General features: G+C 44.2%; 1 protein-coding gene across 3 annotated transcripts in view; it reads right to left on the bottom strand.

The window, feature by feature from the left end:
* RASAL2 (RAS protein activator like 2) overlaps positions 1-24,268 on the bottom strand; it is a 272,881-nt gene extending 248,613 nt beyond the window's left edge. For all 3 annotated transcript variants that reach the window (XM_075320621.1, XM_075320623.1, XM_075320625.1), the window contains exon 1: positions 24,184-24,268. The gene's annotated coding sequence lies outside the window, so the exon portion shown is untranslated. The remainder of the gene's footprint in view (positions 1-24,183) is intronic.
* Positions 24,269-27,921: the final 3,653 nt, after the last annotated feature.

The following is a 27,921-nucleotide window of genomic DNA, read 5'->3' as shown; positions in this document are numbered from 1 at the left end:
ATCTGCATGGTCATAAGCAGTAAATAAACCATTAAAAAAAGATTAATTTCTAAAGAAGCAGCAAAAAGTCGCTGCAGTGTTTAGGAAGTGGCTTTTCAGCCTTCGCACATCTACGAGCAATACGCGTGACGCCTCATAGCTGGAGCGCAGTCTCATATGACCACAAAACTGGTGCATTTTTGTACCCAAATCATGGCCGTATTTGCTAAGCTTGTATTACACTTGGGTAACACAATCCAGAGTCTACTGGAGTTTGGTCATTAATTTCATATCAAAACCAAGAGGTGAAGCTTACACAGAGAAGTAATATAATGGAAAAACCTGCACAAGATCTTCCATATTTTGGGCCAACTCCTGGGTTTAGCTTGAAAATACTGCTGGAAAACACTGAGCAAAATCTTTTAAAATGTCCAGAAAAAAACTCTTCTGTAGAACACGTCCACTGCCAGCTGGGTTCCTCTACACCCTATCACACGTCTTTGGGATGAGCTGGATCCTGGACAGCGAGAGGGGTCAACATCTCTGCCCCACCGTAGCAATACATTTGTAATTTAGAGGATGTGAATTTTCGGTCAGAGCTTCATGGAATGGGTTTCTTTTGCTGATAAGCTACACAAAAGGCTATCACCACCATGTGCAATACCAAGTGCTGGCTGGAGTGGAGGAAGGCGCCCTCAACTTCAACATTCTTAGGTAATGAATCCCCCTCATTTCCCGGCAGTCTGTCATCGTGATCCTGGTTAGGCCAGGGCTACATATCGAGCATGAAACCTAGATCACAATTAATGATTTGGTGTCACATCGAGACCTGTGATCTCCAGCGACTTTGGCACGGAACGGCAAATCCATCCAAATGTGTTTGATTTCTAGTTGTTGGTCAAAGGCATTTGATACTGTACCACATAATAGCCTTATACTAAAGCTCCAGAAGCAAGGACTAGGGGACACAATATGCAACTGGGTAAGGAATTGGCTAAAAGATAGGAAACAAAGAGTAGTCATAAATGCTACATTCTCTAAATGGGCTATAGTCAGCAGTGGGGTGCCGCAGGGATCTGTGCTAGGACCGATTCTTTTTACTCTCTTTATTAATGACCTTGTGGATGGGATTGATAGTACAGTGTCAGTCTTTGCCGATGACACCAAACTATGTAGGATATTAAAAACTGACCTGGATAGTACAATATTACAAAAAGATCTGGATAAGATGTCAGAATGGCAGATACTTGGCAAATGAGATTTAATGTTGATAAATGTAAAGTAATGCACCTAGGACGGAGTAATCCTATAGCTGCGTATACATTAAATGGAAGTAAACTCGGGACTACAGAACAGGAGAAGGACTTGGGTATTCTCATTACTAATAAGCTGAGCAGCAGCATCAATGTCAAGCAGCAGCTGCTAAAGCAAACAAGATTCTAGGGTGTATAAAAAGAGAGATTAGATCCCGTGATCCCAACGTATTGTTACCCCTCTATAAATCACTTGTAAGGCCACATCTGGAATACGGGATCCAGTTTTGGGATCCACATTTTAAAAAGGACATTCAGAAGTTAGAGTCAGTTCAAAGGCGGGCAACTAGACTATTACAAGGAATGGAAGGCCTCCCATATGATGGCAGATTGAAAAAGTTAGATATGTTTAGCTTAGAAAAAAGACGTCTCAGAGGAGATCTCATTTATATGTATAAATACATGTGTGGTCAATATAAAGGACTGGCACATAACTTATTTCTTCCGAAAACAATACTAAGGACCAGGGGGCACTCACTGCGAGTGGAAGAAAAGCGATTCCGACACCTAAATAGGAAAGGGTTCTTTACAGTTAGAGCGGTCAGACTGTGGAATGCCCTACCACAAGAGGTAGTAATGGCAGATACTATAACAGCTTTTAAAAAAGGGCTGGATGATTTCCTCAGTACACAAAACATTGTTGGTTATAAATGACTTAGTGACTAAATGTAGAACTGGTGGAGGAAGGTTGAACTAGATGGACCTAGGTCTTTTTTCAACCTAAGTAACTATGTAACTATGTAACTATGTAACGTCATACATAGCATTCAAAGCAAGTTACATGTGACTTAGCGTTTAGTTTTCTTTTTGTTTGTTGATGGCACTAAAAGTCGTGAGAAAGTTAGCTGCATAAATATATTTGGTCTTGTGACTTTTCTGATAACTGCCTTCATGGGTCGACCGCTTTTGATGTGAAATTTGCCAAAACAGCTTGCTCCAACAATTGCAACTTGACTGCAAGTGATCAGGAAAGTGGGCATGAATTTTCGCACACATCTAGGCCTGAGCATAACAGATGTCATACATCTGGTTTTCTATTATAGTCCCAAAAGCATCATATCAATTAGGAAACCAGAAGTTTCAATTGTAAATTAGTTTCTAATTAACTCAGATGTTGCCAATAAACCTATGACAAACTTCCAAAGATATGACATCATCATACGGGCTGTCCCATATTGTTTAAAGGCATAGTACTTTTAGTGTATGTAAACTTTTGACTTTGCAAAATGTAATAAAAATGCCTTATAACATTCTCTCTCATTCTGCAATAATTTTCGTTCCTAATTGACCTAATATGGGAAAGGTTTATTCTGATTTCATGTCACGTAGTGAGAAAAACCTGCAGATGTGTCTTTTTAGGTAGTGTATGTAAACTTCTGGTTTCCACTGTATGCATATTCAAGCATTTAGTACGTTGATTCATCCAAATGACCGTATAGCAGATAGATTTTTCTTGTCCGCTTTTCAGTTATGATTTAAGGGCCGCCACTGCAGATTTTCTAACCAGAGCTGACAGCGTCATAGGCACATGATGAGATGACAGACACACGGATGAGTTGGAATTTGCTGGGATATAGTCACCGCGTATTTTAATAGTCCCCTTGTGGTCACTTTTGGTTATGGCCATGTATTGAAGAACTGCTGTTGCATTCTCACATGAAAAAACGTATTAAGATTCTTCCTCCACCGCACGGATATAGAAGGCGCTTCACGTGTCGCTAACAAGACTATAGAATCTGGACTTAAAGGTAAAATGACTCAGTCACACTAGGAGACCACCACAGAGCTATTTATTTAAGCTGGTTTACATGGTAGGCAATTAGGCACACAGAGATAAAAAACACAGGAATTAAGTGCACGGAGCCGCGGGAGCCTTCCAGAAATAAAATGAGTATGTGAAGCTTGGTAATTGTGGGTCTATAGAGCCCATGCCGTGCCCGAGCTGTGGGACGCCCACACAGACAGAAGACCTCTCCTGCCCATTGTGGCAGATCGCGGAGGGATATTATTTCTATTAATATCTACCCCAAGGATTTGCTTGATCCGGGATGACTTTCCCCAGGTGCGGTCAGGATATAAGGCTCGTCCTGATAGATATATCTGCGGGCTGCCATGCCAGTGCCAATCACTTGCTGGTGATTCAGAGAAGAGAGCATGTAATTGTAATTACGCAGTGAGATAGATGTACCCTCTTGCCAGCTCCAGGCACAAACAGCAACAGGAAAGCAAATTTTTGGCAGAAGGGCGTGTTTTCTGGAGGGCTCCTTCTGCGTTTGTTATCATTACTGTGCTGAGTAATCTGTTCAGCCACTGCTGACAACTGATTGTAGAGAGGCTGATGGGACTGAGGAAGAATTCACAGGATCTGGAGAGTGGAAACACAAACAACCCCCGGTGTCAGGTTAGAACCTGCTGGCAAAACGGGTCATGCAACTGCGCGACAAAGTCACAACACCAAAACAGTTATGTACTTGCAGCCCTAGACTCAAAGGGATTGCCCATCCCTTTTTTTTCTTAAATTCTACTGAAGAAGCGTACAGAGGTCTTCCATTACTAGTCGCTACAAACAATCAGTGGCTGCAGCGGTCCCGTACCAGTCCAACCAAAAGAGAGTCTAAGGAGAATGTAGCTTCCAGTTCAAAATTGCATGTGACCACTGTAGCCACCACTGTGACAACCAATTAGCTGGAGCAGTCATAGGATGTCCACCATAGGCCCATGTTTAAAAAGAAAGTATGACAACCCCTTAGAGAATATCCTTGGGTATCAGACACCAGGGTACTGGTGCCACTGGTCAGCTGTCTGCTGCTCCGGATGTAAATTGTACACAGTGGAGCGCCACACCGCGTAGTGGCCGCTCTCGGTCCTGAAAATCAGACATGACTCAAATCAATACCATAGTAGTAGAAAGTCCCTTTAAACTGTGAACACACAATGCAGTTTAGTGCCAGATTTAGGAAAGCAAAAAAGCAAAACACGACTTGTGGGCATAGCCTTAAATTAAGGGAAATTTAAGAAAATAAGTAAAATAGAGATTCTGCCAATCTATAGGTTGGCATAACTATTAGTAAGCATATAGAGCAGAGATGTCAAACTCAAATAGACAATGGGCCAAGATAAAAACTTGGACAAAATCGTGGGCCAACCTAGCTGTGGATCTCACATAGCCCTCCATACAGAATAATGGGCTCCACATAGCCCTTCATACAGAATAATGCACCCCATAGTCCTCCATACAGAATAATGGGCACCACATAGCCCTCCATACAGAATAATGTCCCACACATAGCTCTCCATACAGAATAATGGGCCCCACATAGCCCTCCATACAGAATAATTGGCCCCACATAGCCCTCCATACAGAATAATGTCCCCCCCCATAGTCCTCCATAGAGAATAATGTCCCCCCATAGTTCTCCATACAGAATAATGTGCCCCACATAGCCCTCCATACAGAATAATGTCCCCCCCATAGTCCTCCATACAGAATAATGTCCCCCCCATAGTCCTCCATACAGAATAATGTCCCCCCCATAGTCCTCCATACAGAATAATGTCCCCCCCATAGTCCTCCATACAGAATAATGTCCCCCCCATAGTCCTCCATACAGAATAATGTCCCCCCCATAGTCCTCTATACAGAATAATGTCCCCCCCATAGTCCTCCATACAGAATAATGTCCCCCCCATAGTCCTCCATACAGAATAATGTCCCCCCCCATAGTCCTCCATACAGAATAATGTCCCCCCCATAGTCCTCCATACAGAATAATGTCCCCCCCCCATAGTCCTCCATATACAGTGCCTACAAGTAGTATTCAACCCCCTGCAGATTTAGCAGGTTTACACACTCGGAATTAACTTGGCATTGTGACATTTGGACTGTAGATCAGCCTGGAAGTGTGAAATGCACTGCAGCAAAAAAGAATGTTATTTCTTTTTTTATTTTTTTTTTTTAAATTGTGAAAAGTTTATTCAGAGGGTTATTTATTATTCATCCCCTCAAACCACAAGAATTCTGTTTGGTTCCCCTAAAGTATTAAGAAGTATTTCAAGCACAAAGAACAATGAGCTTCACATGTTTGGATAAATTATCTCTTTTTCCAGCCTTTTCTGACTAATTAAGACCCTCCCCAAACTTGTGAACAGCACTCATACTTGGTCAACATGGGAAAGACAAAGGAGCATTCCAAGGCCATCAGAGACAAGATCGTGGAGGGTCACAAGGCTGGCAAGGGGTACAAAACCCTTTCCAAGGAGTTGGGCCTACCTGTCTCCACTGTTGGGAGCATCATCCGGAAGTGGAAGGCTTATGGAACTACTGTTAGCCTTCCACGGCCTGGACAGCCTTTGAAAGTTTCCACCTGTGCCGAGGCCAGGCTTGTCCGAAGAGTCAAGGCTAACCCAAGGACAACAAGGAAGGAGCTCCGGGAAGATCTCATGGCAGTGGGGACATTGGTTTCAGTCAATACCATAAGTAACGTACTCCACCGGAATGGTCTCCGTTCCAAACGAGCCCGTAAGGTACCTTTACTTTCAAAGCGTCATGTCAAGGCTCGTCTACAGTTTGCTCATGATTACTTGGAGGACTCTGAGACAGATTGGTTCAAGGTTCTCTGGTCTGATGAAACCAAGATCGAGATCTTTGGTGCCAACCACACACGTGACGTTTGAAGACTGGATGGCACTGCATACGACCCCAAGAATACCATCCCTACAGTCAAGCATGGTGGTGGCAGCATCATGCTGTGGGGCTGTTTCTCAGCCAAGGGGCCTGGCCATCTGGTCCGCATCCATGGGAAGATGGATAGCACGGCCTACCTGGAGATTTTGGCCAAGAACCTCCGCTCCTCCATCAAGGATCTTAAGATGGGTCGTCATTTCATCTTCCAACAAGACAACGACCCAAAGCACACAGCCAAGAAAACCAAGGCCTGGTTCAAGAGGGAAAAAATCAAGGTGTTGCAGTGGCCTAGTCAGTCTCCTGACCTTAACCCAATTGAAAACTTGTGGAAGGAGCTCAAGATTAAAGTCCACATGAGACACCCAAAGAACCTAGATAACTTGGAGAAGATCTGCATGGAGGAGTGGGCCAAGACTGGCGTATAAGACGACTTTTTACCCCCTTAAAATAATGGCTACAGTGGGGGGTCGTCTTATACGCCGGATATACGGGGGGGGGGGGGGGAGGTGTGTATGTACACTGCAGCGTCCAGGGGAGGTGGGGGCAGCAGCTCTGGAGCACAGGGGAACGCTACGGGCTGCAGCCTTTGATCTCCTGCACCCGCTCATATAATATGCACAGCCGCTGTCCATCTCCAATGGTGCTGAAATCGCACGCAGTGAGGGGCTGGAGCAGCGGTGCATATTATATGAGCCTGCGTCCCAGTGTGATCGCACATGTCCCCCATGTGTTAGATTTGGCCCCCAGGCTGCTGCTCATTCTAAAATAAAAAAGCTTCACTTACCCCCTCCAGCGTTTCTCCCTGTGTCCCTGCTTCCACTGTGATCAGGCAGAGAGCTCAGGCTGCTGTGCCGATCACATGACCGCACCAAGAACCAGGAAGTGGAAGAACAAAAGCACGGAGCCAGACAGGAGGGAGCTCAGCGCTGCAGGAGATAAGGAAAGAGGGGTTTATTTTACTTTGGGCAGCAGCCTAGGGGCCATATCTGACACAGGGGGACTTGTGCGATCTATATAGGGGCCATGGGCAGCACTATGGGGGCGATATCTGACACAGGGGGACTTGTGCGATCTATATAGGGGCCATGGGCAGCACTATGGGGGAGATATCTAACACAGGGGGACTTGTGCCCATTATGGGCCCCGGTGAGCTGCTTCTAACCCCCCAGATGTATGCCCTGCCAATCCCCCCCCGCCGATGCCGCGGGTGCTGTACCCGCCGAGCCGCGGGTGCAGGCCCCACAGAGCAGCAGAGTTGTGTGTATTTGTCTGTATGTAGCAGGATTGTGTGTTTGTCTGTATGTAGCAGAGTTGTATGTGTTTGTCTGTATGTAGCAGAGTTGTATGTGTTTGTCTGTATGTAGCAGAGTTCTATGTGTTTGTCTGCATGTAGCAGAGTTGTATGTGTTTGTCTGTATGTAGCAGAGTTGTGTGTGTTTGTCTGCATGTAGCAGAGTTGTATGTGTTTGTCTGTATGTAGCAGAGTTGTGTTTGTCTGTATGTAGCAGAGTTGTATGTGTTTGTCTGTATGTAGCAGAGTTGTGTGTGTTTGTCTGCATGTAGCAGAGTTGTATGTGTTTGTCTGTATGTAGCAGAATTGTATGTGTTTGTCTGTATGTAGCAGAGTTGTATGTCTTTGTCTGTATGTAGCAGAGTTGTATGTGTTTGTCTGTATGTAGCAGAGTTGTATGTGTTTGTCTGTATGTAGCAGAGTTGTGTGTGTGTGTTTGTATGTAGCAGAGTTGTGTGTGTTTGTCTGTATGTAGCAGAGTTGTGTGTGTTTGTCTGTTTGTAGCAGAGTTGTGTGTGTTTGTCTGTTTGTAGCAGAGTTGTGTGTGTTTGTCTGTTTGTAGCAGAGTTGTGTGTGTTTGTCTGTTTGTAGCAGAGTTGTGTGTGTTTGTCTGTTTGTAGCAGAGTTGTGTGTGTCTGTTTGTAGCAGAGTGTAGTACCATTGTTTCAGTCCAGTTGTGGCTTTATACAGCAGGGAGGAGCATTCCTTGCTGTACTAAGTGAACATTGGAGCGATTGATCTGTCAATGGCCCTTTAAAAACATATTGTACGGCTCTTGCGGAATTAAAATTAACATGTTGCAATCAAAGCAGACTTTTTTTCATTTGGGAGCGGGGTAGTCTTATACAGTGAGTATATCCCAAATTCTATATTTTTAGGGCAGAAGTTGGGGGTCGTCTTATACGCCCAGTCGTCTTATACGCCGGCATATACGGTAACTCCAGAGACCTGTGCCGGCCTGATCAGGTCTTATAAAAGACGATTATTAGCTGTAATTGCAAACAAGGGTTATTCCACAAAATATTAAACCTAGGGGTTGAATAATAATTGACCCACACTTTTATGTTGAAAATTTATTAAAATTTAACTGAGCAACATAACTTGTTGGTTTGTAAGATTTATGCATCTGTTAATAAATCCTGCTCTTGTTTGAAGTTTGCAGGCTCTAACTTATTTGCATCTTATCAAACCTGCTAAATCTGCAGGGAGTTGAATACTACTTGTAGGCACTGTATGGAGAGCGCTAGGTTAAAAGATTTTACCACCGGAGGAAAATTTAAGTGTTAATATTTCCAGCTTCTGTTCCCATTTCCCCTGTAAATACTCTAATTCAGAAGAACGAGCAAAGAGCACAAATATTCCATTTAGTAATTGGGTTAAATTATTTGTTCCAGCGCTCCCAGTCATCCCCGGCATGCATGGCACCTTAATAAGATCATTAGACAGGAAGGGTGAGCCGGAGGGGACGCACTAGAAACTAGTAAGCCAGTGTGACTCCTGTACACACAGCGCAGCTGTCAGAAGAAAACAATAAGCTGTGCGCAGAGGTCACAGCCAGTAATGAGACCTGTCACAGAAATAAATGTGTCACCGGCCACCGAGAGGTAACACTGAGCGCTATTACAGCATGGCACAGAGGCGTAAATGACTGTGCGCACCGCTGAGGGCACACCGCCCCGCACCGCTACATCCCAGCTGCAGTGTGCAAATGTTTATTATCGGAAGGGCCACAAATAACATTTTTTAGTCTAGTTACTGTTAGTGGTGACCTCACAAATCAATGTCATTTTGCATTATCTGGCCAAGGAGATGACAATAAAGGGATATTCCACTAATAAGTTATATTTGAAGTGGTAGTGACCAATCCAAGACCCCCACTGACTGCCAGAATGGAGAAGCAATGAGGAAGCTCAAATCGCCGATCTATCCGCCAGTCCCATAAAGAAAGAATGACGTGATGGTCCAGTATGCAAAGTCTCCAATACAGGGAATTGTTTGGGGTCTTGAGGGGTCAGATCCCTACAGATAGAAAAATCATCACCTATCCCCCTTAGCCGCTATCCCCCTTAGCCACTATCCCCCGGGATAGACTACCTTGCTCTGCATAGAGGGACAGAACGTATGTAACAATATACAGATATTTTTTCCGACACATGATGGCTTCCGATTTTGCTCGTCTTTCTTCTCCTAATGACTAACAGATTCCGGTTTACACCAGGGAATGTTTTGCCAACAACCTCATTATTAGGCCATCCTAAAAGATTTGATCAGTGCCCAGTGTGCAATGTCTCGCTTTGCTTTTGGTACATTAGCTGTACTGGTTTTCTCTGGCTAATGATTGTGACTATTATGATATTTTGCCCCAGTATAGACCACTAGAGAGGTACAGGAAGAGGAGGTCTTGCTTTAAACAGTATAGGCTATGTGCGCACGTTGCGTACTAGCCTGCAGAAATTTCTGCAGCGATCTGAAGAGCACATGTGCGCTTTAGATCGCTGCAGAAATGTCCGTAGTGAGCGCCGATTCCATGCGCTCTGCCTGCAGCTCCTGCCATAGACAGAGCAGGAGCTGCCGGCAAAGCGCAGGAAAGAAGCGACATGTCACTTCTTTTTGCGCAGCGCTTCGGCAGTAGCCGAAGCGCTGCGCTCTGAGACGCCACGTGCGCACGGCCCCTGCACAATCTCCATAGATTGTGCAGGGGACGCAGGACGCATGCAGTTACGCTGCGCTGCAAAGCGCAGCGTAACTGCATGAATTTACGCAACGTGCGCACATAGCCTATAATATATGGGATTATAGACCAGAGTACTAGCGATGTCTAGATAAATCAAGGATGATTGTTAATGTATGGGGGAGGGCGAACAGGCTGTAGATCATCAAGATATAAAACGGACCATAGTCAGCCAAACTGCCCATACACATGCCTCAATTGGAAAGAGCAGTTTCCAAACTCCTTTTTCACCCTAAAGGATTGGACATGCAAATTTTAACATGCCTGAGCTTTAGAACGCCTAACATTTTAGCATATCTTCGTCCTTATGTAAGAGAATGTATGCTGTACAGGAACGTTTTACTTTTGATGTGGTCTTCCCAAAAGGGATACGAGAACGGAAATAGCTACTGCACACATGAACAGGTCCGTAGACAGTTGGCTGGATCCTAGGAACTCCAAGGGTTTTTGTGTGTCCACAAATTCACCTAGATCAGATTGGTATGGGCTAAGTAACCGGGTTTATACTATTTATGTATCCTCGCCAGCAGGACTAGAGCTCAGTAGTCATGTACAATATAACCCCCTCTTTGTTACTAGAAATTGGTCTTTGTAGTTCGTTTTCTTTTAGGTATCTTGGTGCTATGGCTAATGAAATACTCTCCATGGCAACGTGCCACGTGTCCTCATGATATCAGCTTACACTCACATGCATGTGTTCTAGCCAAGGTAAGGATTTTAATAGGAACCATATCATGTTACTGGGTCAATAGCATAGTATGTGTGCTAGACTTAAATTTTTTCCCTTAATTTATTTACTTTCAATAAACAAAAGTCAAATGAATAGGTAATCGGTTAATTTTTTGTTTCATAATTTGCTGTTTTAGGACATGAAATAATATTATTATAATAATAATAATAATAATATATTGAAAAAATAAAGAAAAAGAAAAATCCAAAACAAAACAATCTATAAAAGATAGATATGGGTTCAATTAAATAAAAATGAGCTGACACTACTGTGCTGATATTTATTTTTTGTAGCTTGTTTTCTAGAAAATCCAATGGATTCAAAGCAAAATAAAGATTTTTTTTTTAAATTGAATTTAGATTTTAAGACAATAATGAAAAAATATAAAAGGCAAATGACCGGTGACATTACTGTCCGCAGGTGCAGGAGGGAGCGGGCGACGTTCTCACTACTGTATAATTGGCATGGCCACCCGCCGGAAGTGTCCTCTAACCTATAGATAATGATGGATACTAAGACATTTGCTGAGCATACAAGTGGACTATTGGTTTAATCAGAGATTGTACTGCAGGAGAAAATTCAGCATTTTATGGCTGCCATTGTTACTGGCGCTGTTATACGGGTGTAGATCCTAATTGGCACCATACGGTGGTGTACGCAGGAGTGGCTACTGTGAGGTAGCGACCACCAATGTGGTAAATAGTCGCTATGTGTCGCAATGGAGAAGGTCCCTGCAATATTAAAGTGAAGAAGTTGCTATGGGACTTGTAGTTCCACAAAGGCTTGGTTCTGCATATAAGGGTCACGTTCCCTTTAATAATGCCTGTATCATAGTATCATAGTTTTTAAGGTTGAAGGGAGACTCTAAGTCCATCTAGTTCAACCCGTAGCCTAACATGTTGATCCAGAGGAAGGCAAAAAAACCCCAATGTGGCAAACAAGTTCCAATGGGGAAAAAATTTCCTTCCTGACTCCACATCCGGCAATCAGACTAGTTCCCTGGATCAATACCCTGTCATCAAATCTAATATACATAACTGGTTTTATTAATTTTTTCAAGAAAGGCATCCAGGCTCTGCTTAAATGTTAGTAGTGAATCACTCATTACAACATCATGCGGCAGAGAGTTCCATAGTCTCACTGCTCGTACAGTAAAGAATCCTCGTCTGTGATTATGATTAAACCTTCTTTCCTCAAGACGTAGCGGATGCCCCCGTGTTCCAGTCGCAGGCCTAGGTGTAAATAGATCTTTGGAAAGGTCTCTGTACTGTCCCCTCATATATTTATACATTGTGATTAGATCTCCCCTAAGCCTTCGTTTTTCCAGACTAAATAACCCCAAGTTTAATAACCTGTCTTGGTATTGCAGCCCACCCATTCCTCTAATAATCTTGGTGGTCTTCTCTGCACCCTCTCCAGTTCAGCTATGTCCTTCTTATATATCGGTGACCAGAATTGTACACAGTATATAAGTGCGGTCGCACTAGTGACTTGTACAGAGGTAGAACTATATTTTTTTCATGAACACTTATACCTCTTTTAATACATCCCATTATTTTATTAGCCCTGGCAGCAGCTGCCTGACACTGGCCACTAAAGTGACGTTTACCATCCACCCATACACCCAAGTCTTTTTCTGTGTCTGTTTTACCCAGTGTTCTACAATTAAGTACATAATCATAAATATTATTTCCTCTACCCAAGTGCATGACCTTACATTTATCTACATTAAACTTCAATTGCCACTTCTCAGCCCAATCCTCCAATTTACATAAATCTCCCTGTAATATAAAATTATCCTCCTCTGTATTGATTACCCTGCAGAGTTTAGTATCATCTGCAAATATTGAAATTCTACTCCGCATGCCCCCAACAAGGTCATTTATAAATATGTTGAAATGTGTGAAATAGGATAGGCTGTATCATCTGTGTGCTGTGCAGGTCTGGGAATCACAGACCTCCACCTGTGGGTGTATCCAGTCTGATTTAGGAGACTCCGTGTGTTCTGCAGAGAGTGTGAGAGCAGAGCAGGGAGCTCTGGGTGTATCAGCCTGTTGGAGGCTGAACACAGGCTTCTGGAATTCAGTCTGGGTTTAGACTGGAAGTAGTGTGCACCAGGCTGGTTAGTGCTGTGGCTACTGGACCAAAGCTGTCCTGGAGTGGAGAGACAGACAGGAGTCTGCAGAGTGTCTCTGGGTGCTTGGAAGGAGCCACAGCAAGTGTTGTTCGCTGGCAGGAGCCAGTGTGTACAGGCGCCACACTTCCAATAGAGACTGTATTGGACTGGAAGCCCACGGTATGTGATTGTGCTATGTTTTTGCCTTAAGCCAGGAGAGGCCTGTTATGTTTAATGTTTGCCGTTTATGACAAGTTTTTAATGAACGGCTGGATTTTTTATAAAGAGACTATGTTGCCTGTGTATGCCTAAGCTACCCTGCATCGCTGCAAGTGAGTAAAACCCCCGGGTTGCGGTAAGCAACTTTCACATATGGTGCTAGATAGCGGGCAGCAATCCAGGCAGCACGTCTAGCAACTGCAGAGGTGTTGTTCCTGTGGATCAGCCGGGTCCACGAAGGTTTTTTTTTCTCTGCTGTCTACACACTGCAAGGAAGTGTTGCCTGTGGATCGGCGGGTCCACGAAAACATTTTTCAAAGCGGTTTGCAGTGGATCGGTGGGTCCACGAAAGTTGACGGCGCACTCAAGCGGCTTGCGGTGGATCGGCGGGTCCACGAAGGTCCGTGGGAGCTGAGTGACCATGACTGGAGCAGCTTGTGTGGATGAGATACTGTTAAAGTACCTGGTACGGGTCAGTGAGCAACTGCAGGAGACTGGCCGCCAGGAGGTAAAGCAGAATGAGCTGCAGCAGCGACAGGAGTCGCTGGCAGAGCATCTGGACTTGGTGGCGCTGGACAAGTGGGTACAGTCCCTTGTGGGGCCAGTGCACACACAGGGTGCCCAGAAGGATACCTGGGGCACCGAGGTACTGTGTGGTTTGGGACATGCATTTTTCATGGAAAGGCCATGGAATGTACCCTCTCAGGACTGGGTTTCCCAAAAGGGGGTGGAATCCCATGAAGGGGTGGTTGCCCAAAAGGGGGTGGAGCATCCCATAGACAAGGGTGCAGTGGCGCAGATGGACAGTAGTCAAGCACAAAGGTGTTCATGCTGCAAGTGTCCTGTCTGCAGTATAGACCAACCATCTGACGAGAAGCCACGTCTGTGTACCGTGGAAGTGGATGGGGAATCTGTAACTGGACTTGTAGACTCAATGAGTTTGGTGACCATGGGGAGGGCAACATCTGAGGTCTACCTGATTCCTGGAAAAAAGTTCCACGCCAACTGCACCCACAATAATGATAAAGAATACCCGATGTCCAGCGTGGTCATTAAGACGGACAGGGACATTGGTTCTCATGATGTTGGTGTAGTTTCAGATTTACAGCACCCAATTATTATCGGTTGGGACTCTAAATTATTTGTGGACTTGTGGAAGCAGGGGGAAGTGTCCGGGTGCTTTTGTAAGAGCCGTAACAGTCCAAAGGAAGCTCCACCACAGCGGGAGGTTAAAAAGAGTCCTTGTGGGGTGGTTATGTGTGGTAAGGTGAAGATAGCACCCCCTAAAGGTGACTGTCCTAAGTTAGTGGGGAGCAAAGAAAAAGGTGGACATGCCCAACTTAGTGACATGATGGGTAAGAAAATAAATGACAATATGACCGTTAGTGACGGAGGAGCTCCAGAAAAGGGAGCCAACACCTGGTTAGGTGGGAACATCTCAGTCCAGGACACCAGGGCGAGTGACGATGACTCCAGTAAATATACTGACTCTACTAAAGTGACAAACGAGTACAGTGACGTACTGCTGAGCGAACAGGGGAAAACCTCCTCCCGTCACCAGAGGCGCAACAGGCGTAGAGAAGCGGAGCGAGCTACATACTCTGAAAATATGGTCCAGGTAGAGACAGTGTTGTGTATTTCTGCCAAAAGGGTGGATTCCCTTCCAGAATCTGAGTGTGCAGAGAAGGTTGAGAAAGGCACGTTGCCAATAGCAACCGCTAATGTAGAGTTGGACAGCAAAATCATGCAAAAGAAAGATGAGTCTGAGCTGGAACTGACACATTGTAACGGCAGAAATCAGCAGGGTGAAAGTGCAGAAAAGGAGCCGACCAAAACAGTAGTGGTGATGTCCCCTATGATTTCCTGATGTGAAGCTGATGGTCTGTTGAGTGAGAACACTATAGGAGAAGAAATCCTAGAGGCTGATGGTGGAGGAAAAATCCACAAAGGTCATGGTGAGCAGACCAGTGATCCACCCAGTGCTGGGGTGAATAATAGTGCAAACGGCACAAAAGCTGTTGTAGACCCCAGAGAATTTGAGGTTGAAGGTATGGAGTGCAAGAAAGCCTCTGAAGTTGCAGAGAATCAAGAGGAAATTGAGAAAGATGCTGCAGAGTCCCAAGAGATGGCTGAAGCTGCAGAAATTGAGAGAACCCTTAAAGTAGGGAAATCTAGCCCAGAAGTCTCATCAGCAGCTGAGAGCTTAACTGAACTTACTGGTAAGACCAAGATGGAGGCCATAAAGATGGACTTGATACAGAAGATTGAGAATCTTGAGGCCAAAGATGAGGAAAAATTCAAAGGTTCTGAGGCTATGGAAAATCCTGAGGAGAATGCAACTCCAAAGGTGGAGCCTGTAATAAGAAAAGAGGATGGATGTGGAAGACCCAAGGAACGGTCTGATGCCCTTACAGCTAAAGAAATTCGGCCAGTCTTTGCGTGCATGGTAGAAGTCCCTGCAGACTTGAGAAAAGCCTGTGCCAGTGAGGCGGTACATGAAAAATTCAAGACTGCCGTAGGAGCCTATAAAGTGTATTTTGCCCCAGAGTCTTGTCGGTTGGTGGTGTGCTCTGTAAGTGATGTCACAAAGAAGCGGGTGACTATCCTGAGTGGCATGCACCTACAGTGTCTTCGCACGAAGTGGCTCATCTCTACAAAGAAGGAAGACACCAGACGTTTGGAGCATATGAAGCTGCTCACTGCAGCGTTTCAGGAAGTGGTGGTTGTGAAGAAACCATTAATTGGGCTTGCTATAAGAGCGCTGAGAAGTAACATTCAGCAAGCCAGGAAGGTTCCAGGTATTACAGCTATTGAAGTGGAAAAAACCAGGGGAACATTCCGAATCTTTGGGAAAACTGCAGAAGCAGTCAAGAAAGCTCGAAGGTTGTTGGAGTTTGTGGAAGAGGTCACACAAGTACCCAGAGAACTGGTTCAGAAGCTGATTGGAAGAAATGGAAGAGTCATGCAGGAGATGGTTGACAAGTCCGGTGTGACGAGAGTAAGAATTAATATTCATAATGAAGCCAAGATACTCTGAAGTCGGTATGGTTCCATGTGTCATTGTAGGAACAAATGAGTGTGTTGGAAATATACGAGTCCTCCTAGAGTACCGCCTGGGTTACCTGGAAGAACTAAGGCAGTTGACTCTAAAAAGGCAGAATATTGCAGAACAACTCCATCAAGTTGGTATGAGGTGGAGACCGCTTTCAGGCAGGGGCCAGGAGAAGGGTTGCCCACCTGATAAAGGTGTTGCCTCAGTTGGCACAGAAAGTAGGTCCTATAAAGAAAGGAACCAAGGTCATGGAAGACCTAACTACACTTTGGACTATAGCATAGACTCTGAATGGTCCAAGCCCTCTACTCTAAACTCCAAAGGAATGGATGAAGGGAGTAATATATCTACAGCGAAGGATGGTCTTAAGAAAACACACCAACAGAGCGATGACGACCGAAGACGCAATGGAAGAACAAGCCATAGTAAATCTGCAAAAAGAGAATGCAGACGGTCTAGATATAGCAGATCATCTATCAGCTCAGTGCTGAGGTGCCCAGACTGTAGCCCCTCTAGTGCATTAGATAGCTCAGAGTCGGACCAGACAGTAGTTTCGACTGGAAGAGAGTTTCGCTACTACACTAGCCGTTGGAGACAGTCATGGAGAGATAGGTCTGACCGGGGGGCGTATCTGAGAAGGGGGTTGACTGAGACGAGTCTGATGACAATGACAGACTTTATGTCAGGAGCTGAAGCTCTGCAGGTCTGGGAATCACAGACCTCCACCTGTGGGTGTGTCCAGTCTGATTTAGGAGACTCCATGTGTTCTGCAGAGAGTGTGAGAGCAGAGCAGGGAGCTCTGGGTGTATCAGCCTGTGCGGAGGCTGAACACGGGGCTCTGGAATTCAGTCTGGGTTTAGACTGGAAGTAGTGTGCACCAGGCTGGTTAGTGCTGTGGCTACTGGACCAAAGCTGTCCTGGAGTGGAGAGACAGACAGGAGTCTGCAGAGTGTCTCTGGGTGCTTGGAAGGAGCCACAGCAAGTGTTGTTCGCTGGCAGGAGCCAGTGTGTACAGGTGCCACACTTCCAATAGAGACTGTATTGGACTGGAAGCCCACGGTATGTGGTTGTGCTATGTTTTTGCCTTAAGCCAGGAGAGGCCTGTTATGTTTAATGTTTGCCGTTTATGACAAGTTTTTAATGAACGGCTGGATTTTTTATAAAGAGACTATGTTGCCTGTGTATGCCTAAGCTACCCTGCATCGCTGCAAGTGAGTAAAACCCCCGGGTTGCAGTAAGAAACGTTCACACTACCTATACTGACCGTATACCCAGATGCCTGGAAATCTTCAAAGGGAGAAAGATTAACCCGTAGATTGATGTTAAAAGCCCCTTACTAAGCCACAACCGGTACTTAGTTCTGCATGAACGAGGGGCGAGAATCCCAAACCTGACCTCTGTCGATAGGCATCTTTCTTTTTTGGCTTATATCGTGAGTGACGTTGCAGTTCCCGTAAAGAGTCGGCCACTGACTTCTATAGCTATTTCCATTAGGTGGCACTAGAGAGACCGCTTTAATTAACTCTGGAGGAGAGCTAATTTGAATACTCTTTCCAGAAGAACACAGCTTGGACTATAAAGGGTACATGCCCTCGATCAGGGTTCGCTGCGGTCTCTCGCTTGTGTTCTCCCTAGGGAGGACACTTGAGACTCCGCAGCAAAGAATTGACATACTGCGGCTCAGAAAGCTGCACTGCAGGTCAGTTTACGCTGCGGGCAATACACACACAGTGGGCATAGGATTTCTAAAAATGCAGTCCACTGTGCTTGTACTGTACAACAAAACAATGGAAAAGATCCAGCTGGACTCCAAGGAGATGAATAAAAATGCTTCTTTATTTGTAACTTGGTTAAAAATAAATATCCATATTGCAAATGAAAACACCGGCTTGTGCACACTGATGAATGGCAGATGTATACCACAACGCGTTTCGGCGGAACGCCTTCCTCAGGTCATAGTCAGTACAAGACTAAAGGATATTTATAAATGTTTTTCCTAAGCAGCAAACCAACCCACATGTTCTCAATGAATTAATTAAATAGGGGAGTATACGCTGCTCAGGCAAAATCACATGTTCATAAAAAAACAAAAAATACAAAAATAGACCATGAAGTATTAATCCAACCATGTATTTACACAAATATTCATCTAGATAGAACACAGAAAAATTTAAAATTATAAATCATTCAGTTTGTATTTAGGTACATGTACCCTATATATGAGTATATATGTTTTTGTTTTTTTTTTGTTTTTTTCTCTTTCTTTAGAAAATGGACATGAAAATCATTAGATATACTAAAACCTCTGTTATATAAACACATTATAGGAACCCCGATATACATAAAAAACATTTCTCAAAAATATATGAAATTTTTTTTTCAAAAAACATCAATAACATAAAATCAAATCATGTCTGCTATTTAGTCCCTTGGGGAGACTAGTATCCAGCATAAAAATCCACCGACTTTCATGATTGAGTAACTTTCTCCTATAATCACCTCCCCTCGATGGTTTAAAAACCCTTTCTATACCTTTAAATTTAACCCTTTAGTGACGGAGCCAATTTTCACCTTAATGACCAGACCAAATTTTGCAATTCTGACCAGTGTCACTTCATGAGGTTATAACTCTGGAACGCTTCAACGGATCCCGGTGATTCTGAGATTGTTTTTTCGTCACATATTGGACTTCATGTTAGTACCAAATTTAGGACAATATTTTTTGCGTTTATTTATGAAAAAAAATGAATATTGGCAAAAATTTTGAAAATTTAGCAATTTTCAACTTTTGAATTTTTATATCGTTAAACCAGAGATTTCTGTGACACAAAATAGTTAATAAATAACATTTCCCACATGTCTACTTTACATCAGCACAATTTTGGAAACAAAATTTTTTTTTGTTAGGAAGTTAGAGGGGTTCAAAGTTTATCAGCGATTTCTCATTTTTACATCAAAATTTACAAAACCATTTTTTTAGGGACCACATCATATTTGAAGTGACTTCAATAGGCCTAGATGACAGAAAATACCCAAAAGTGACACCATTCTAAAAACTGCACCCCCCAAAGTACTCAAAACCATATTCAAGAAGTTTATTAACCCTTCAGGTGCTTCACATGAACAAAAGCAATGTGGAATGAAAAAAAGCAAAAATTAAATTTTACCTAAAAATGTTGCTCTAACCCAAATTTATTCACTTTTAGAAGAAATAGCACAACAAAATGGACCCCAAAACTTGTTCCCCACTTTCTTATGAGTGCGCCGATACCCCACATGTGGTCAGAAACCTCTGTTTGGACAAATGGGAGGGCTCGGAACAGAAGGAGCAATATTTGAATTTTGGAAAGCAAATTTGGCTGAAATAGATTGCGGGCACCATGTTGCATTTACAGGTCCGCTAAGGTACCTAAACAGAAGAAACCCCTCACAAATGACACCATTTTAGAAACTAGACCCCTCAAGGCTTCTATCTAGGGGTATAGTGAGCATTTTGGATCCACAGGTACTTCACAGATTTTGTTAACGTTACGTTGTCATATTGAAAATTTTAATAATTTTCTCAAAAATGTTGCTTTAGCATCAATTTTCTCACTTTTTCAAGAGGTAATTCCAAAAATTTGACCTCAAAGTTTGTTAACCACTTTTTTATGAGCGCGGTGATACCTCACATGTGGTCTGAAACCTTTGTTTGGACAAATGGGAGGGCTTGGAACGAAAGGAGCAATATTTGAATTTTGGAAAGGAAATTTAACTGAAAAAGATTGCGGGCACCATGTCACATTTGGAGGACCCCTAAGGTACCTAAACAGCAGAAACCACGCACAAGTGACCCCATTTTGGAAACTAGGCCCCTCAAGGAATTTATCTAGATGTTTGGTGAGTACCCTGAACCCCCAGGTGCTTCACAGAATTTTATAACGTTGAGCCATGAAAAAAAAAAATAAAATTTTACCACAAAATTGTTATTTCAACCAGGTAGCTTTTTTTTTTACAAGAGTAAAAGGAAAAAATTCAGCATAACATTTATTGTGCAATTTCTCCTGAGTTTGGCGATACCTTATATGTGGTGGAAATCAACTGTTTGGGCGCATGGCAGGGCTCGGAAGGGAAGGATTGCCATTTGACTGCAAAATTGGCTGGAATCAATAGCGGACGCCAGGTTGCATTTGGAGAGCCCCTGAGGTGCCTAACCAGTAGCGGTCCCCCACAAGTGACTCCATTCTGGAAACAAGACACCTCAAGGCTTTTATCTAGGTGTATAGTGAGCAGTTTGAATCCACGAATACTTCACAGAATTTGATAAGCTTAGGTTGCCATATTGAAAATTTTCATTTTTTTCACAAAAATGTTGCTTCAGCATCAAATTTCTCACTTTTTCAAGAGGCAACAACAAACCGTGGACCCCACAGGTTGTTATCCATTGTCTTATGAGCACAGGGATACCCCACATGTGGCCAAAAACCTCTGTTTGGATAAATGGGAGGGCTTGGAATGGAAGGAGCACCATTTGAATTCTGGAAAAGTTGAAATAAATTGCGGGCACCATGTCACATTTGCAGGGCCCCTTGGGTACCTATACATTAGAAACCCCCCACAAGTGACCCCATTTTGGAAACTGGATTTTATTCAGGAGTATAGTAAGCATTTTGAATCCACAGGTACTTCACAAAAATGTTGCTGTAGCAACAAATGTCTCACTTTTAGGCTATGTGGCCATGATCCAGCGACACGGCGTCTAGTACACAGTGTCAGCCTCCTGCAGAGATGTGAGTGTTGTCCACGGGAGAACGCAGCTGGCCATGCCCACGATTTGGGTTCACGCCGCTGTGGAGCTCTATGCTACCTGCAGAGAACACTCATCTCCGCAGCATAAATTGACATGCTGAGGCTCGGGAAGCTGCGCCACAGGTCGGTTTATGCTGCGGAGAAAAGAAGCACATTGGGCAAGCACATTGGGCATGGGATTTCTAAAAATCCTTCCACTGTGCTTCTACTGCACAATGCAGCGCTATGGACACAGGGACACACTATGGACACACTCTGCGCCCAAAACGCTGCAAATCCCGATTATGGGCGCACAGCCTAAAATGCTACAATGGATGAATGGATACATGTCAAACATATATAACGTCCCACCCCCTGCATATTCTAAGCTGGCGCCCTTTAGTGCCTTTCATGTGGCACTAAAGGGCGCCTAGCCTTGTATTTAGCCCCCCAAAAAATTAATAATTAAAATAAACGACGTGGGGTCCCCCCTATTTTTGATAGCCAGCTAGGGTAAAGCAGACAGCTGTAGCCTGCAAACCACAGCTGACAGCTTCACCTTGTCTGGTGATCAATTTGGAGGGCTCCCCAGGCGTTTTTTAAAAAAAAAAAAAAAAAACGTGGGGTCCCCCCCAAATTAGATCACCAGCCAAGGTGAAGCGGACAGCTGGGGTCTGGTATTCTCAGGGTGGGAAGAGCCATGGTTATTGGACTCTTCCCAGCCTAAAAATAGCAGGCCGCAGCCGCCCCAGAAGTGGCGCATCCATTAGATGCGCCAATCCTGGCGCTTCGCCCCAGCTCATCCCGCGCCCTGGTGCGGTGGCAGACGGGGTAATATATGGGGTTGATACCAGCTGTAATGTCACCTGGCATCAAGCCCTGGGGTTAGTGATGTCACGGCATCTGAACAGATACCCGACATCACTAACCCAGTAAGTAATAGAAAAAAATAAAGACAAAAAAAAAATTTATTTGAAAAAACACTCCCCGAAACATTCCTCTTTCCCCAATTTATTGAAAATAAAGAAATTCCGGTCGCTGTAATCCATTTTGGAGGTCCCTCGGCGACTCTGGATCTTCTAGAATATGGAGGGCACGTTCAGGGAACGTATCCCCCATTTTCTGGAAGAGCAAGCTCTCCATGAGCAGTGTGGGTGCAGTAATCTGAGAATTACTGCACTCACACTGCCCCGGTCCAACTTAGGGCAGAGTGACCTGCAGTAACCTCATTCCAGAATATGAGGGGCACGCTCACAGAACGTACCCCCCATTTTCTGGAACAGCAGTCTCTCCATGTGAGGACCACACTCCTCACATGGAGAGACTGCTGATTACTGCACTCACTCTCCCCCGGTCCACAGTGGAAAGCCTGTGCAGCAGCGACGTCAGCGTCCCAGGGATCCAGCTGACAGGCGCTGTCTGCGCATGCGCCGCCAGCATTCAAGAAGGAGGCGGCGTGATCGCGGGACGGATCACCAGACAGGTAACGTATGACCGGGGGCTGGGGCTGGGGGGGTGACCTAGCGGGACCTGGGGACTTGGGGACTTGGGGGCACCTTTCTGTCGCATGTGACGTGTCACATGCGGCAGAAAGGGCAGAATGAATGCGGCCGCGCGGCGCCGCCATTTTCCATGCTCCGGAGGGGGGAGGGGGGAGGGGGGAGGCGGCTCTGGAGACCGGAGGGGGCTCCGGGGACCAGAGATCTCCGGTGTACCGGAGGAGGGGTCAGGGGGAGGACATTTCCCTCCGATCTGAAATGTTTGATCATTTCAGATCGGAGGGAAATGACTGCAGAGCCGGCGGCGGCTGCAGTTTTCTGTGCGCTTCGGCGCCATTTTGGATGTCCGGTGGGGGTAGGGGTGGGGGTGGGGGGACTCTCCGGTACCGGGGGCTTTGGGGGCACTAGGGGTTTAGATTTCTTTCTCATCTGACATGTTTGATCATGTCAGATGAAAAAGAAATCAGTTTTACCGGCCATTTCTTTTTTTTTCATGTGTTCGTCGGTATACGGTGTATACCGGCGATCACATGGTCGGGGTCCAAAAAAAACACCCCGATTCATAATCTGGGGGGTCTCAGCTACCCCCGGTAGCTGAAACCCCCGAGATTTTCGGTCGCTGGGGGGCGCTACAGGGCTTTTTCGGGCCGCCGCTTTAAAGCGGCGGAACAGAATAAGTACCCTGTTTTGCCGCCGCTTTAAGTCGTACGGCCGTCGTTATGAGGTTAAATGCTGTCAGATCACCTTTGTGAACAGTGGCAAAATGTCTGGATACTGCAGAGATACCAATTGCATTAACATTTATTGAGTCGGACATGTGTTTACGTATACGTTTTTTAAGGGGCCCCACTGTGCAGCCTACGTACTGAATCTGACACTGTTCACATTCTATCAGATACACCACATGGTCACTATTACAATTAATGAACGTGTCAATTTTGAAACTGTTGCCATTGTAAAAAGATACAAAAGTATCACTTTTACTGACAAAGGCTCTATATTGTACTGTACAACACAGCATTTTGGAAGCAGGGAAAACACTCTGCATCCAAAACACTGCAAACACTGATCGTGGGCACGTACCCTAAGACTCCTTATGCCAGCTGCAGCAGGGAAGAAGCCAGTATTGAGGGGGGGGGGGATGTTCACTGCTTGGACAACCTCTTCCTAAATACCCAAATCCCCTGAGTAAAATAAGAAATTCATACCTTCCAATAGCTGGGAGATCACCATTCATTCTGCAGCAAAATATGTGCTTAAAGGATAAATCAAGGGGGTCCTATAAAATGAGCCCCAAGAATCTGCAAGAGCACAGAGACCGGAAAACATAACAGAAGGAAGCAAGGGGAATTAATAGATCACCTATGGCCACACTTTATTGCTGAAACTCATTACAGCCTTGCTGTCATTTCTTACCAGTAAAAGTGATGTATTAGAGGTAAAGCCCTGAAAACACTCATGGAGGTAAAAGCTTTATTAAATAAGCAGCCGAGGCAGCCTTGAAAGTGATCGCACATAATGTGAAGCAGTGCGGAGCTCCCATCCACTGCCTTTCCGTGAGGCGACAGCACTTTCACATAATTAGGTTACTTCCATGACATTAACGAGGTGTGAATAGATGTAATTACATGTTCCATGTGGGATGGAGAGGAAAATAAATAAATTGGGCCCCCTGTCTGCTCCCAGCTGCTAAAGGCACAGTACAAAGTTTTGTGCTGGCAAGTTCTTAATAGAGAAATGTAACTACAGCTATTGGGCTGGTTGTGATTAGTTCTGTGTAAATCCGAATTTGGGGGCCTCACCTCGTCCTCGCGGTTCAGCAGCACCAGCTGGCTTTCCGTCAGGATGCAGTACTTCCGCTCCCACGTGGTGCTTTCAGTGTAAGGAGACTGGCCGCATGACAGCCGGTGAGTGGGGGGTCCCTTCACATCTAGAAGACACAAGGAGACAAAGCATGAGCAGGAGGATTCCCCGCAGTTGTGACAACACAGAAACTTTATGTTCTAAGATATTCAGCAACTGATTCAACGCGGATACATTGGTGCAATATGACGCTATGAGCCTGAAAACAAAGGAGAGCGCAAAATAGGGCTTTACCGGATAAATAGTGAGTTAGCTGAAATTGAAACCACTCACCTGGCAGGCACAACTCCTATATAAGGTATAATTTAATGGCGGTTGCTGCAGCTCCACGTGAATAATCTGGAAGTTACTAGAGAAAGAATGGATGTATTGCCGCGCTACCACCAATGCGAAGAAGTGTTGATTAATATTGGTAATTAATTTTACAGGTCGAAGCGTTTCTGGGATCAATATAACCTTGTGCGTAATGGTTAAGTCGTCCTACCCACATATTGTCTCCCACAGTCAGTGTCTATAAGATAAACAATATAATCAAGACAAAACGATCACTTATCTCGAAGAGACCAGCAAGAGAAAACACTGCGGTCAGCCAGCGAAGGCGCCCAACACAGTGAAATCCTAGGTGCATTGCCCCCTGAGAAGTATGCAAATCAAAAAGATCCGTGGAGACTCTGTTAGGAGTCTCAACACGGAAAATAGCCAGATATCCCTCCGGGAAGGACCCAGCCAAGGAGTGGCTCTTTTTAGGAGACCACCATAACCAACATATTAAGTGGCCCTTTTAGTCAATATCCAACTCTTTGACGAGTTTAACACTAGAACTACTGAGGTAGTCATTTTGACTACTTTGCACCATGTATTTCTATATAGGTGTCACGAGTCCAGTAGTTCTAGTGTTAAATATATGACAAGGGAAATACCAAGGCCAGATATCCATCCACATACAGCTGTTTCGGGGTGTTGCCCCTCATCAGTGTGGTGTAGGATTCTGGCCAGGTGGGAGCAATGCCTAGTAGACCAACAAGACAAAACAATCACTGATCTCGGGGAGACCAGCCAGAGAAAACACTGCCGGCAGCCAGATCAGTAATTGTTTTATCTTGCTGGTCTACTAGGCATTGCTCCCACCTGGCCAGAATCCTACTCCACACTGATGAGGGGCAACAAACCGAAACAGCTGTCTGTGGATGGATTCCTGGCCTTGGTATTTCCCTTGTCATATCTTTAAACTCGTCAAAGAGTTGGATATTGACTGAAAGGGCCACTTAATATGGTGGTTATGGTGGTCTCCTAAAAGAGCCACTGGCTGGGTCCTTCCCAGAGGGATATCTGGCTATTATGGATATTCTGTGTTGAGACTCCTAACAGAGGCCCCACGGACCCCTTTTTGATAAACAATATAATCAGACTGACACGTAAGATGTCCTGCTATAGTAAAATGTTCTGCGCTCCGATAGGAGCAGAAAGTATTCCTTTTATGTACTATGGAGCGACAGCAAAGACAGTTTTTTGTATAACATTTTAAAGCACCCATAGGAAGATTGGATATCATTTAAAGAGTTAATATCTTTTATTGTATTAGAAAATATTCTTGGATGTGGGAAAATGTATTTAATGAATTTGAATGGATTTCATATTGCCGCGTCACTGCATGACAGGTCTGCCACTGATTTTTTGTATTCCTCAGTGGGTGGGCTTTGCATCTGTCAGCAGGTATATATGTCTATTCAGCTGTATTCTGGGACACTTTCCATGGTCCTGAGGAACCCATGGTCCCAGAAACACGTTGACATGTAAAAATAAAATTACTAATATCAATCAACACTTCTTCGCATTGGTGGTAGCATGGCAATACATCCATTCTTTCTCCAGTACCTTCCAGCTATAACACCCAAATTATAGCACCTATGTGCCAAAAATAAAAGATAAAGGGGAATTTATAGTGTTCACATTCATCCAAGTAAAAATCTGAGTGGATTAATCAGATATAGAGATATACATATTTTATATCTATCTACATTATATATATATATATATATATATATATATATATATATATATATATATATACATATACATATATACATATATATATATATATATATATATATATATATATATTTATATTATATACATACACACACACACACACACACACACATATTGAATATAATATATACAAATATATACAGTCATATGAAAAAGTGGGCACCCCTATTAATGTTAACCTTTTTTCTTTATAACAATTTGGGCTTTTGCAACAGCTATTTAAGTTTCATAAATTCATAAATCTAATAACTGATGGACTGAGTAATATTTCTAGATTGAAATGAGGTTTATTGTACTAAAAGAAAATGTGCAATCCGCATTTAAACAAAATTTGACCGGTGCAAATGTATGGGCACACTTATCTATTTCTTGATTTGAACACTCCTAACTACTTTTTACTGACTTACTAAAGCACTAAATTGGTTTTGTAACCTCATTGAGCTTTGAACTTCATAGGCAGGTGTATCCAATCATGAGAAAAGGTATTTAAGGTGGCCACTTGCAAGTTGTTCTCCTATTTGAATCTCCTATGAAGAGTAGCATCATGGGCTCCTCAAATGATCTGAAAACAAAGATTATGCAACATAGTTGTTCAGGGGAAGGATACAAAAAGTTGTCTCAGAGATTTAAACTGTCAGTTTCCACTGTGAGGAACATAGTAAGGAAATGGAAGAACACAGGTACAGTTCTTGTTAAGCCCAGAAGTGGCAGGCCAAGAAAAATATCAAAAAGGCAGAGAAGAAGAATGGTGAGAACAGTCAAGGACAATCCACAGACCACCTCCAAAGACCTGCAGCATCATCTTGCTGCAGATGGTGTCAAGGTGCATTGGTCAACAATACAGCGCACGTTGCACAAGGAGAAGCTGTATGGGAGAGTGATGCGAAAGAAGCCGTTTCTGCAAGCACGCCACAAACAGAGTCGCCTGAGGTATGCAAAAGCACATTTGGTCAAGCCAGTTAGATTTTGGAAGAAGGTCCTGTGGACTGATTAAATAAAGATTGAGTTGTTTGGTCATACATAAAGGCGTTATGCATGGAGGCAAAAAAACACGGCATTCCAAGAAAAGCACTTGCTACCCACAGTAAAATTTGGTGGAGGTGCCATCATGCTTTGGGGCTGTGTGGCCAATGCCGGCACCGGGAATCTTGTTAAAGTTGAGGGTCGCATGGATTCAGCTCAGTATCAGCAGATTCTTGACAATAATGTGCAAGAATCAGTGACGAAGTTGAAGTTACGCAGGGGATGGATATTTCAGCAAGACAATGATCCAAAACACCGCTCCAAGTCTACTCAGGCATTCATGCAGAGGAACAATTACAATGTTCTGGAATGGCCATCCCAGTCCCCAGACCTGAATATCATTGAACATCTGTGGGATGATTTGAAGCGGCTGTCCATGCTCGGCGACCATCAAACTTAACTGAACTGGAATTGTTTTGCAAACAGGAATGGTCAAATATACCTTCATCCAGGATCCAGGAACTCATTAAAAGCTACAGGAAGCGACTAGAGGCTGGGATTTCTGCAAAAGGAGGATCTACCAAATATTAATGTCACTTTTATGTTGAGGTGCCCATACTTATGCACCAGTCAAATTTTGTTTAAATGCGGATTGCACATTTTCT

This window comes from Anomaloglossus baeobatrachus, chromosome 8 (genome assembly GCF_048569485.1).
Source record: "Anomaloglossus baeobatrachus isolate aAnoBae1 chromosome 8, aAnoBae1.hap1, whole genome shotgun sequence".
NCBI classification, from domain to species: Eukaryota; Metazoa; Chordata; class Amphibia; order Anura; family Aromobatidae; genus Anomaloglossus; species Anomaloglossus baeobatrachus.
This window is presented reverse-complemented; position numbering and strand designations above follow the sequence as displayed.